General features: G+C 39.8%; 1 long non-coding RNA gene across 1 annotated transcript; it reads right to left on the reverse strand.

The window, feature by feature from the left end:
• Positions 1-378: 378 nt before the first annotated feature.
• Positions 379-10,367, reverse strand: LOC147226229 (uncharacterized). The gene is made up of 3 exons (XR_015107201.1): positions 10,239-10,367; positions 3,218-3,280; positions 379-501 (listed from the first exon to the last, which is right to left on the reverse strand). It is a non-coding gene; the product is annotated as an uncharacterized LOC147226229 (long non-coding RNA).
• Between the last annotated feature and the right edge of the window lie 1,031 nt (positions 10,368-11,398).

Below are 11,398 nucleotides of genomic sequence, written 5' to 3' on the forward strand. Positions count from 1 at the left end.
CGTGAATAGCGTTAACCGGTGCAGGCATGAGGACCGATAACCTGCTAACAACCATCATCGTAAGCTTAACCTTGCCGCAGTCCTGTGAATCAGACATGACTCGAAGGTTTTATGGTGGATACTTTTACTGGTAGGTAACATCTATGTAAGGAAACTGTAATGACATCCCCACCCGTCCCCCGAGTCAGGAATGACTACATGAATTCAATTTAGAATATTTGCAACGCACAAACTAGGAGAGCGCAGTCAGTGTGAGTCCTGTCTCCCATTTCCATGTACATAATTACAAACGTAAATGTCCTCAATATCAAAACAAAAACATAGCATTATCGATGTTTGCACGTGTAAAATCGTGAGGCTTTGAGAATCCATTGTTGACAAACTGCACACACACGCTCTAAAACTATAGTAAAAACATTGCTATGGGGGGAGTGTCAGTCAACGTATAGAATCCAGACGAGCCCCGGAAGATAAATTGGAATGTGGACAATCAGGCGGGACCTGTGGAAAACATATAACAGATCACCAAACTAGTCAAAAGGCAGTTAACAACCACGTATGTTTCTATAATATACTTCATACAGCGAGGTATGGTTTTGATGACATAAAGGTAGCTCTGGCTCTTTCAGGCCATATAAATACATTTATTTATACTAACAAATAAACTACACACAGTACAATGTCAGTTGCTATAGCAGAGCTGTACACAGAAAAGCAAAGTTTATAATTCACATTGAGATAGTTTATACATTTTCAATGACTTGAATCAACTGCTGGTGCGGGTCAGCGAGGAATCATTTAGAAAATGCTAAATGTCTGTCACAGCTGTTGGACTAAGAGGGCAAGTATAAAAGACGAGACCCTCGCAGCGTATTTGTGTGTGCTCTGAGGACTCGCTGTATGTGTGGCAACACACTGCCTATTGTGTCAACACAACAGCTGCTGAGGTGTAACATAATAAGGCGTACAACAGTCAGTGGAAAGTTAGTGTGCCAGTGCCAGCAGGGGGCGTATTACAGGACCCTATTGCGTTACTACTCCTATACTAGAATAATACAACCTTAAACTACTTTAAAAACCGTGATAAATCTCATGCCGCTTTGTCAGCACACTAAGCATTCTGGCTGTCTGACTGACTGACTAATGTGATTTGTCTTCTCGGAATTCATGATGACGTGGAAGAATGCCAAATAAGAAAAAAAATATCTAAACAAAATTAAATTAGCATATCCTTTTTTAATCTATTTACTCTTTCAACCCTTACATGCATTAAATAATTCAGTTGAATTTTTAATCATATATACCGGTACATGCACTACTTTACCATTTTTGGATCTGATTTCACTGTAGGCGTTGTTTTAAAACATCTTTATGAAAAAAAATAAAACACGAACAAATGCTGAGTGAGAGAGAAACCCAAACAATTTTTACTTTTGTTTAATTTGAAGCCTTCCTGCTTGAGGACATAAAATAGAAATCAAGAAGTCCTTTCAAACCTGCAACAACAAGCTAAGTCAAATGGGGTAAGCTCTCTTCTCTTCCCTTCATGCACTTTCCTTCTCGCATCAACAATCCAGGGAGCCGAACAGTCTCTCGCCAGCCGCCGATGCTACAAGGAAATATGTGGGGAACATAAACTCTGCTGTCTCCGAGTTGGGCTGTTTGAACACAGGACCTTTTACAGTCAATAATTTCTGGATTTCAAATCTGCATGCTTGTGCTACATGTCGGTTAACATTGGCTTAGTCCAAGGGATTGGTTTGTCAGTTTCGTAATAAAAGTGTATTTGCAACTTACCGCGCAGGTCGAGGCTACTATGTTCTAGTAGGAAAGGATTGACTGCTTGTCAGCAGTATTAGGCAGAGGTAGCCTGACCACCGCCAACGTCCTCTTTCCAGGGATAATTATATATTAGGTATCATGGATACATCGTATTGGATGAATGTTAGAAGGACGCACATGTTCACCCAATACCTGATAACCCCTTCTAAACAGTTTTGGGGGAACTGGATACTAAAAATGGCAACAGCATCTCTAGACAGACAAAAAAAAAATATGGACGGCTTTTCAGAAAATCCTTTTAAGCATTCTGGCCAGAGATTCCCTGTGAAGTCATCATCTAGGCAAGGCGAGAGGAAATTAGTGTATAATTTATTTATATATGGCCACTATGCTGATATTCCAACTTTTTTTAAAAGAATTTGTAACAAAGAAGGTACTGAACATCAGTGAGCAAAGTTTCAGAGGAGAATCTAAGATAAACCTTATCATTATTATTATTGTTGTTGTTGTTGTTGTCTGACCTTTTACATTTAGCTTGTTACCAATAGTGTTCTGAGATAAACTCTATTTCGCAAAACACCAATAATTCTAGCCCATATATATATTATAGACAAAGAAAGGACATTAGTAAATAACCAGTCCATCTTCTCATTTTGTCTTTTCCCTTCCAGTTGAACGTTTCTTTATTTTTTTTCTTCTTTTTATATTTTGCATGCATTTTATCTTTGATTGAAGATTAAGATGTGATTTATTACTAAGCTAAAATATGTTATGTGAAACTAATTAGGCAAGAATATTGAAATATTGTACACATTCGCAATTCACAGTGTTTATTGCCACATATACAGCTATGTAACAGGGAGTCAACTTTTTATATTTAGGAGCTTGAATTTATGACCATACACACACACACACACACACACATACACACACACACAAACACACACACACACACACATTATATATATATATATATATATATATATATATAAATCCTTGTCCTTAAAGTCCTTAACTTTAGAGTCTAAATCTTAAAAACAGACATTCACTCACAATCCAACTAAATAAGACTACGTTTCCATAGAAATGACAAGACTTTGTCTATACAGCTGAGGTTTGCTGCTGCTCCACATGCTGTTATTGTCTAATGGTTACCACTGGCTCGTAACCCAAAATGACAGAGTGAATCCTTGTATGGTCAGCTTAGGTCTTACTGACACTGGAGAGGCGGGGTATATGTATATGTGGGTGTGCATGCACACCCGCTTTGTGTGTGTGTGTGTGTGTGTGTGTGTCCCTCCCGCTATGTTGCATTTTAAATCGGTGATGTCTATCTGTTTGGCTGCAGGACGCTTTATTTTCCGTCCCATGACTAGTCGACAAAGCTCCTGATAGCAGCTTTAAACGAGAAGAACAAATGGAGCAAAGTACTTACAAGATGACCAGAAGGGTTCAGCTCGTGTCCAGCAGCGTCCGTGCCAGTGAACGCCGCCCAGTTCTGCAAACAGGATACAAATAATTTTTTAATCCCTACTGAATTCTTTCCCCACATGCAACAAGGCCAAGTGACAATAAAAGTTTGTGCTGGCCACGATCTTGTAAATGCACAAAATATAAATGCTGGGGTAAATACAGGTTACGTTGTAAGCCCCGTGTGGCCCAATGGCTAGATTCTTTCGGCAGGCTGATAGCAAACCAAAAAAAATGTTAAAATACGGATGAACAAATGCACTCATTTTTTAATTCTAACAATAACCAAAGTTCATATGGATGTCAAAAGTAACAGTTTAAATTTTCTTAATCTGCCAAAGTCTTGATCCTCCTCTTCTCAAAAAACCTGCCGCACTTTATCCAAGATCGGCAGCACTGTTGCCATGATCAACAGGAATGGGGACACAGAAATGTCCATATCTCTTTTATTTGAAATGTGGAAAGCCCGAAACATGTTGAAAAAAAGTTTTCAAGTTCAAAGTGCTGCTTCAGCACAAAAATTGGTGGTGACTAAGGTGAACTCCTCACTGTAAAAACTGGTTTTCAGAGGACTGACCTGGAACACAACATGGGTAAATTCAAAAAACGACAAGCACCATTCCAGATGGCAGACTTTATATGTTTAAGTGTCCTCACATAGATACAATCTTGCGAGAAAAAAAGCCACAAAGCCATTGAACCATGACACTTAAGGGAATGTGAAAGAAAAAAAGAAGACTTGAGAGATTTTCGAAGTCTGATTTACTGACGCTAAAAAGAAGAGGCGGGGTTGTTTTTGAGGATTATAGACGCGTAAATCATTCCTGTTTTGTATGTTTTCTCTCCAAAGTCATGGCAACGAAGCCCACCCAAACTACACTGCCAACCTATGTCATGTGTTCACTAAACAAAACACAGGATAAGTGCTGCAGGACACATGTGAAAACCTCTATTCTCCCCACACTCCATCTTTGTTACAGGTGGGGTTTCATTTCATCACCAGCACTGAGTCATGACTCCCATTGGGAGAGACCCACTGAGCATCTGCTTCCAATAGCTCTTTAGCGTCCCTCCTCCTCCTACACCTCCAAGGGGGTCTCTTCTGAAGCCCTGGCTCGCTGGACCCGGGCCCCTGAAGCAATGATGTAACGCCCAACAGGCTTATGTAACTGACCTCTGCTGGCTGTTTCTCCCTCTAACCGTGGACGGCAGACACCCCGTGAATGTCCAAACCATTAAACTCATTCATAGCGTCCACTTCATACAGGCACTGTGACTGCACACAGGTGGAGGGCAGAGTTGGGTTCCAGTTGTTTTCTATTTCAAGATCAGTTCTGAAGAACAAGCTGAAAGTCAAGATATGAAATACTATACAGTCGAACCTCGGCTGATAAATTTGATTTGTTCTTAGACTCCACTTGCAAACGGAAATCTTTGCAAACGGAATCAATATTTCCCATTGGTACCAATGTAAATCCCACTGATCCAATCTCCAGCCCCGAAAAACATACTGCAGCCATTTGAAATTTTTTATTGGTTTATTTGTGGCAAAAATACAGAAAAAATAAGTTTAATCATCGTAATTTCTGGACTATTGAGCACACATGAACATAAGCTACACGAGCTAAAAGTAAACAAATAAATATATGCGTAGGCCACACTTGTCTATAAGCTGCAGCTGTCCACGTCGTAACATGAGATACACAGAAACATTTCTTTTAAACTTATAATATAATACATACCGGTAACATCCACAAATATGTTATGGAAATGCTTTTTTTCCCCAAACAGTGCCTGTAACACAGCTGATGAAAAAGATTAATAATAAATAGCACAAGGCGAAGTCCATCCATCCATCCATTTTCTATCTCCGCTTTGTCCTACTCTAACTGATCGCTATCTTGGTCACTTGCGCACTAAAACCATTAAAGTCATCTTCTTCAGTGTCGGAAATGAACGGCCTCAAAATTTCACGGTCATTTCATTGGCCCGATGTGACGAGGCTAAATGTTTTGGCAGCTTGAAGCTTGTTAGATCATAAAAATCCATACATCAGCCGCATCATGGTTTGGCGGCAGTGTTCAAAGCGTGTGAAAAAAGGAGCGGCTTATAGTCCGTAAAATATGGGATTTCTGTGTTTCTGGTGTTATTTCTCTTCTTGCAAGCACTTGTACTCGACTACTCCTTCACTAAATCATCACACAAAACTAAAGGCTTCATGCATGAGACCCTCGCTCACGATTTCTCGTGCTGTCGTTCATGAATCCAAAGCTACAATAACTCTGCTTCATTAACATTGTCATTCCTTCAGCCACATCAGACGTTTTTAGCCCATCTTTGTTCTTTAGGATTGTACAGATGATTGACTGAGCCCTGTCATCTGGCTTGGCGAGATCTGTAACACAAATGTCACTCTCACATTTAGCCATTATTTCAGTCTTCAGATTGACTGAAGGTCATAACTTCTTTTTAACACCACTATCACTAGCACTTTTAACTTTTTTGAAAGCAGTAATGACTTACCTTAAGTCATTATCTTACTGGACTAACCTACTGGAAAAAGCCAAAAAAAAGGATCATAACAGTAGAACATTGCAATTTAAAATATTAACAGCACAGAGAACCACGAACAATAGACGCTACGCTGCAATGCCAAAAAACTCTTGAGTCTGTGTGTTTGTGTGCTCGTACAGAGGCTTGTTCACAGCGTGATTCAAAATTTGATCGAAAAACTCAGTTCATAGAACAACTTGTTCATAATTAGAGGCATATGTAAGCCAAGGTTCTACCATATTTATTTTGTCTCTAAGCATTGACACGCTGATCCGTATCTAAATTTTATTGTATTACAAGTAAGATAATGTTACATGGAGGCAACAGTGACAACTCAACTGAGCCTCATTATCCTTTTAATCCACAATACTTGAGACAGGGGTCTTGATATTGCAGAAATGTGTCAAAAGGATACCACTATTAGAAATAATTAGAAAACTAGTAAATCAGAAAATTGTCAACTTTAAGCAAAGTAAAGGATTTACAAAACGAGCAAGAGTTGAAGCATTCATCAATCGCCTTGAGCCGCTTATCTAACATCCTCTGATTTATTTTGTGTGGTGCACCAAAAAAAAGTTACATTGCTTATCTTAAAAGAAAATGTCAACAAATGTTGTTGCAACTCCTTGATGCGATATACAGTATTTGTCATCAGTCCCGTTACCCACTTCATTCATACGAATAAACAAAATAAAAAAAACCTGTGTTACAGCTAGCTACGCTTGGCTTGACTGGAACTAGAACATTGCTGCTACCGCTTGATCATGGCGAAACGCTTGGGCTCTGGGAACACAGGGCATCAAGTTCTGACACTTGTTTGGCCAAGACTGACATGCAAACTAACAAGCAGCTAATAAGCTCCCCTCCATTTCTGGCACTTGTGTTACAGCTTCACAAGTGTTTTCAGTCTCTCTTGATGCTCCTGTGGTGTTTGGCCGGCAATGGAAACAAATCCCATGCAGCTGTGTTGAGTGTCTCATATCCTGACACAGTGTTTCATTTGTCCATTAATATTAAGGGGTTACTATGTTTTAAAACCTGCAAACAGAGCCAGAACGCAGATCATTCAAGAATATTTGCAACTAGCATTTTATCGGTTTCTATTGGTCATGCATGTATACTTGTGGTGCCTCAATTCCATAAAAAGCATCGACTGTCTGATAATGTATCCGAGAAGATTTGGGATTATTTGACTCTCTTGTACACCAAGAATGGGAATTTGTTTTTTGATGTTTATTTGTGATGACTCAAATCAGCCGGACTGAGAAGTCCGTCTTTAGATTCTCATTTCACAAAATAATAGCCCCTGCCTAAGATTTTATTCATGATTGCTGAGCCAATTCAAAGTCTTAAAGGCAGTTTTTTATACTTGACTGGTGACAGGATAGAATCTAGTTGCTTGCCCGCGGGGTTGTAACTACACTGCGGACTTTGTCAACAGTCACTCCAGCCATCCCTTCAAGGTGTTTGTCATTTTTGAAACTAGTTGGACAAGTAAAGTGGCGTTTCTTGTACAAACACATGGGAGAAATCACCGGCAACAAGTCTGCGTATAGGATGTCCCCTCTTTCTCCCGAGTCTGCTGCGGTGACGTCCTTCACGTTGCCACGCTGCACCTGTTCTTTTCTCCACAGCAAAGGGAATATGACAAGCATGGGAGAGCTAAGTCCCTCAGCTGACAGCAAACTGTAACAGTTCGCTTCCGTGAATGAACGTAACAAGCTATCATGTATGTGCTTGTCTGGGTACATTACAAAAATCTTTTTCCTAAAGATCCCCTTACCCATCAATGTATCTTGTCAATCATTATGGAACTCATACCGCTTTCAGGACGGAAACATTATCCAGTAAAGTGGACCATGTCATGAAAGGGTGAATATGGGTTTTGTTAGAGCCGAAACAGAACAGGGACGGTATGGTAGTGACGGAGTTAGCTATCTGCTTTGCAGCAAAAAGATCCCTGGTTCTATTCCTGCAAGACTTTCCTCTGGGTTGTCCGGTTTCCTAACACAGTCCAAAAACATGCCGTAGGTTCATTGGCGACCTTAAATGGCTTAAATGTGTGAACGGTTGTATGTCTCTAAATTTGCCCTGGCAACCAGTGCAGGGTGAACCCTGTCCAATGATACATTGTGGAGACCCACCCGTGACCCTTACTGCAGAAGTAACAGTATAGATAAGTAATTAATTAACAAAATAAAAAGGAAGTGATTTGTTTGACGATCTGAAATCCTTAAGTATGAAGAGTGCCTCGTATTTCAACCCCCTCCCTTCTCCTAAAAACAAACGCCCCAAAAATCCTGCCCCTAATAGCAAACCCTTTTTTTAATATGCAATCAAAATATTTTCCAGAATACTTTATCATTGACATTAAATCATTAATAATTCCTCCTTAACATGCAATTAGCGATGCTTCCCATACTTGGTTTTGTCCATGATAGGGTGAATATATTATCTGGGATATGATTTTTTTTGTTTTATGTTATATTAAAAAGTGCCGTTGCTCAGATGGCATCCATTCCAAATAGCAGGACGGTCAATTAATTCTAAATGGAAAAGCACTTGATCGTAATATTGGTTGATATTAAAACTTAGTTGATAAACACACACACATACAAATGGGCCTCTAGGTAAAAGCAAAGGCTCCCAATGGAGACAAGCCTAATTGGTCGGCACATTAATGACCACCAGTTACCAAGTAACAACAGACCCAACATTTATGGTCCATTTTTCCAAATTGATATTACAAACAGAGGTGAATGGACATAAAATATCATGCAAGGATGACGGTTGCATTGGGGTTTTTCTTTTTTTTTTTTTTTTTTTCCTGGGGTGGAGGTATGCTGTTCTATTTTTGCAGCATTGGACCATGTGCATCTGATAAGCCGACCTTTAAGTTATAGAAAGAACACAGCATTTGGGATTTATGAAAGCACATAATCTGTCATGCCTCTGAGGCCGGTTGGAATTGGATGTTAAAATTCAAGAGTGTTAAGGTCAAGGAATGAGAACAAACGGCAAAAGTTTCCTGCTGATTCCAAGGCGACCACCTCAAAGATGTTTAAATGCTTCCCACACACACAGCACAGGACAACACCACACGCATAAACAAATGAGTCACGCTAAAGAGTGAAAAGCTGCAGTAAAGGTGCAAAAAACCCTGCCTCCCCGGCAAATGGAATGATCTGACGAACATTTCTCGGCTATTCTGGGGCTGTTGAACTTTCACCTTGACGGTTTGTTGGAGAAGCCTGTTAATTAGCTCCTCGATGCAAAACATAAAAGTTTATTTTCCAGTGAAATGTAGATTCTTTTGACAGATCAGCCGCATCACATTAACATGCCATCCTAGAGGGAAGAGCAAACACTTGGACTGCACAAGAGGTGTTTGTGTCAAATGACGGCTGAACACTGGCAACAACAAATGCACACACACACACACACACACACACACACACACACACACACACACACACACACACACACACACACACACACACAACGGACTTCAGTGCAGGGATGTGTTTTCCATGCACAGTTTGGTTAAAAAATAAACGCACCTTATAAAAACATTGGTTTGCTTAGACGTGCGAGCAAATTACATTTGCAAAGTTTTCCGCATCACTGGGAGTACGTAGGTCACATTTATCCAAACATGATCCGTTTCAATGGTCCTGCGTATGTTGCAATGTCTCCGGCAGCAGGTGAAACTCCCAAGAACTTCATCTCAAAACCTCTACCCACATTCCATGCATTTGTGCGCGGTCGCTGTCACCGGAACTCATACGAGCTGGGACTAATCGGCTAAAAGTTAGGAGACAAAGAAGGTAAGATGATGCCTTAAATAGAAGCCGAAATAAAGACAAGACCCCGACTGTTGTTGTGACTTTGCTTGCACTTCGCCAGTTCTTATTTTGGTTAAAAAAAGAGCGCGGCAGGTTGGAATCGCAAGATATTTCAACCCAGTTTGACCCCTTTACTCTCTAAGGACAGACCTTTGTCCTCTCAGCTGTCTTGGATGTCATGTATAAGGTAACATAATCCTGCACCGTGGCCGTCCTTCAGACATAATAAAACACTATTGTATCCCCGGTGGTTGGAGGCTCTCGTTTCACACGTTTAAACTGTTAGTCCACCTCTTTGCGTTTGTGGGTGAAGCGCAGTGCTTTGGCGTCACCCAAGGACAGTTTACCTGCCAGACCTACCTTGATGAACAGGATGAATATTTCAGGTTCACGAAAACAACAACTGTTTGGCTAATTTGCTTCACACAGGAAAAAGAAAATAAACAAATGCCACTAGACGCAAAGTCCCCATCCACGAAGGAAATGAGTTAACTAACTAAACTTCTCTCACCGACTGAGTCAACGTTTCCTCCCGCTGTGAGCGACTACACAAGCCCGGGATAACATGCAAATATCTGTTAAACTTACCGTTTTTTTTTCTCCCCTGTGAATTACAGCTCACAGCCAGTTCATCTGAAGAAAATAACTAAATTAGACAAACTGTTGTAATATCCCGCGATCCCGCTCTAGCGAGCCGCTGCCTGCAGTCAGTCCTCGGATGCTGTCAATTGCCTGTAAAAACCAAACCTAACTTCCGGTTCAGTTTTTTTTTTTTCAAAATAAAATACAAAAGCGCGAAACCTATGGTTCAACAGCCAATAAACAGGAAATCTCATTGAGGCTGCTTGTATTGCTTACGTGATTTTGTCAACTTTATTTCAAAAGAGCCGCCGCCTCCAACTCAATAAGGTTCAGGATAAAGTCAATATGTGTAATTTTTTGTTGACTAAAATTCAAAACGTTCAAAAACGTTTGAATTTAAATTCCTATAGCCATCCCCCATTTCTGCTACATAGCTTGTGACTTTCCGTATGTGTAGTTATCATTTTCAATGTGTTTCTGATACAAAAGTATTTGATTTTCTGAGGAAAAGGTACAGAAATGTATTAAAAAAAATAGATAAATTAATTGTACATTTTAAAATGTCTGTGGAGGTTCTCAATCATATACAGGTCATTGTTAATTCTTGTCAGGTCAATATTAATTTTTTTTCGATGAGGGGTGTCCATTCAAGTCCAGTTGCCATGACAATAAAATTACATTTTAGAACACCCAAGTCTATATGACAGTGCTTTTCCCAAATAATTCACATGTCAGAGGCTATTCAACCTATTTTGGAAGACATTGCTATTGTTTTAACCCTACTTTCAAAAGTCCTCTTTATTTCAACCGTTTCTAAACATTTTTTTGGTTTTGTCTGTTTCCAAAACTGATTCAACTTCTGCACCTACCTTATTCATCACAATAATTGGACTGTAGCTATAATTATTGCTTATTGTTTCGGGCTCACTCATAAAATGTATTTAAAGGCGGATAAACCTACAGCATGGTTAAAACCAAAGATGATTCTGCTGTTTTCCTCTGAATAGCTTTTTTCTTTTTCTTTTCTTTTTTTTTCAAATGAAAATTACACCTACTCAACTATCTGCAAGCCTCAGGACACTTGTTTCTCCCTGAATAAGATACCACTTCACTTTTTGTCTGCTAGAGATTTCCTTTGGAATGACTTTCATCTGATTGGCCGTCCC

The sequence above is a fragment of the Fistularia commersonii genome, chromosome 15, assembly GCF_037954325.1.
Source record: "Fistularia commersonii isolate RoL2024-O1a breed Wild chromosome 15, RoL_Fcom_v1.0, whole genome shotgun sequence".
Taxonomy (NCBI): Eukaryota; Metazoa; Chordata; class Actinopteri; order Syngnathiformes; family Fistulariidae; genus Fistularia; species Fistularia commersonii.